The sequence below is a fragment of the Pteropus alecto genome, unplaced genomic scaffold, assembly GCF_000325575.1.
Source record: "Pteropus alecto unplaced genomic scaffold, ASM32557v1 scaffold2274, whole genome shotgun sequence".
Lineage (NCBI taxonomy): Eukaryota > Metazoa > Chordata > Mammalia > Chiroptera > Pteropodidae > Pteropus > Pteropus alecto.
Genome location: NW_006435844.1, coordinates 37,276 through 40,031, shown reverse-complemented (window position 1 = coordinate 40,031; position 2,756 = coordinate 37,276). Strand labels below are relative to the sequence as shown.

Below are 2,756 nucleotides of genomic sequence, written 5' to 3'. Positions count from 1 at the left end.
ATCTCTGGGGTTTGTGTGATTGTTCCATTTAGGCAGGTTGACACTTGACTTGCTCTACCATGATGTCAATCCAAGACGTGGTACATGGCATGTGACTGTGATGTTTCTTCAAACTTCTATTTTTTGTTCTTAATTTTAAAGTACAATGATGGCAGTAGCTTTTCTCAAAGAAAAATAAAGGTTAGGATTCTTTCCAGACTTTTGGCAAGGGGAAACCTCATTATGAACATGGTGGATGTGAATGAGCCTCAGCCTTCCTACCTTCAGTAGGATGATGGAAATGTGATGATGAGGCATTCCCAGAAGGACACACAAGTAAGACAGTAGGTGACTGGGCAGCCTGGTTTGCATGTAGCAGCCCATGAGACTATGCAACTCTTTTCCTCTCCATGGTCATCATTTTTTTTCTCCCATTATAAAAGTGAAGAGTGATAGAACTAGAATGGTTGAGCAGTCCTAATTGTAGACCTGGTATAATTAAGGTGAGAGTATATAGAAGACTTTGTAGCATTTCTACACATTTATGGACACTCTCTTCTATGCACTTCCCCACAACACCCTTTCCTAACTCCCACTCCAACCATAGCAGTGTGAAATGGCATAATGACTACCAAGACGGAACTCCTCTAGAGATAAAAATGGAGAACACACAGGATGGAAGCCTGGGAGCCTGGTTCAAGATCACAGTGAGTATCCTAACAAAACATAGGGACTATGCAAGAAAGACAGATCAAGGGGAGTTGTACTGATCTCATGTAGAAATGCTAGGAACTTTGTTGAGGATATGAGGAGTTAACAATCTTGAAAGGAAAGCAATATCAAGGGAACAGGCTGACTGAAGGAAGGTCATGAGCAGTTGTTTAACAGCAAAGGTGGAAACTACTGTCAAGGAGATGAAGCATCTCCTCACCGGATGTCTCAATTTGGCTCAAGCTGAGTGTAGGGATGTAGATTCTCTAAACTCTTTATCAGAGAGATAGGTAGGGTCTTCAATAGGTAGGATCTTCCCTGGAACCTTATTAAAGGAAGATCATTTTAAGTATTTAATTTGATTATTTGAGAGGTAAGTATTGGAATAGAGAGGAAAAAAATTAGAAAATCCATGTCTGGTAAAAAAATAAAGTTGATATCATGTCAAAGTTCTCTACTTTAGAAGTCTTTTAAAGTTCAGTAGAAGGTCAGAATAGAACAGTGTGCTGAGTCTGTTCTCCAGTCTTTTTTTCTATTTCATCTCTCCTCTCTTCCATCCCTTATTTTCACCTTTAGATTCCTTATGGGATAAAGTATGACAAGATTTAGCTAATGAATTCAGTCCAGAGCCATTGCGGTGTCCCCTTCTATCCAGTGGATGTAAGAAAGAATGGTAAAGCTAGATGAGGTTACACGGAGAAGGGAGAGAGACCTTACTCAGCATAAGCCATTGCCCTCTGACATTCTTGCTGTTGCTTCGATCTCTGTAGTTCCACTGTGTTAAACACCGGGCCCAGTTCTTTGTCCAGGATGCTAGCACTGCCTCTGCATTGAAGGATATCAACTACAAGATTTGTGATGAGGAAAATAAAAAGATGTGTTAAGGATATTACCAATACTCAGTCTCAAGGCAAGAGGACAGGCCACAGACTACTCATCTTCTTTGGAGTTAGAGTTCCTAGTGCTTTTCCCACCTCTTCTTCCTGCAGATACCTATCTTTGTCAATACTTCTGCTGTACCATACTCTGTGCAGAATAAGTTGAAGCCAAAGGAAATGGAGCAGTTAAAGGTGATGCAGACTCAAGGCACATTTTGTGCCCACACCCAGACCCACCTCTTCTTCTTCCAGCCCCTGATTTTCCTGTCACTACCACAGCCTCAGAGCAGCTCTCTCCATTTCCCTCTGCAGCTGACTATGAGCAAATGATATGATGTCTCCCAGAAAGCTCTTGACCTTCATAATCTCCACTTTGACCCAGGTAAGGCTGACAGCAGTAATTCTAGGGCAGGCAAGAGCAGAAGGTTCCACCTGGGAGGGATACTTAGAGGTAATAATGAAGGAAGGTTTAGTGCTGGCCCTGGACTCCTCTCAGCTTTCTGATTCCCTCCTCTTGGCTTCCTGAAGACTTAGTGGACTTTGACATTGATATAACCCTGAATAGAAGAAACTTCATGGCTGCTACCCTGTAGATCATTGAAAAGAATTTCCCCTAGGTGAGGCCTGGTATCGTTAGGGGATGGAACAGATGTGGTGGAAAGCAGATTTGTCCCTGAGGCCTTAAATAGTAACAGTCACTCAAACTCTTCTCCAAAAGTTGTTGTCCTTGAACTTATGCAACAACAACGTGTACCAGCTAGATGGCCCATCTGACCTTATATAGATGACTCCCACAGTCAAGATCCTGAACCTCTCCAGAAATGAGGTGAGAAGAGGGACCAAATCAAAGTTGAGTTCAAAGTGGGGGACAGTGCTCGTCAGAGTGATGACAGGAGTTAGGTGAAGGTACCTGAGTGGTCGGAAGGGGTCTGTGGGTGCAAGGGTCTGGATGTCCCTCTTTCTCTGGGACTCCTTATCAGTTTCCTCCCCATATCTTTCAGCTGAAGTCAGTGTGCGAATTGGGCAAGATGAAAGGGCTGAAGTTTGAAAAGCTGTGGTTGGATGGGAACCCCTTGTACGGCACCTTCTGAAACCAGTCCACCTACATAAGGTTGGTGATAACCACTGTCACCCTTCCAGGAGATCTTTGCCCCTAGGAGCAAATTACCCCTGTCAGTCCCTCAGCAG

The 2,756-nt window shown here is 43.4% G+C and overlaps 1 pseudogene; it reads left to right on the top strand.

The window, feature by feature from the left end:
• The first annotated feature begins 539 nt into the window (after positions 1-539).
• LOC102880252 overlaps positions 540-2,756 on the top strand; it is a 10,176-nt pseudogene continuing 7,959 nt past the window's right edge.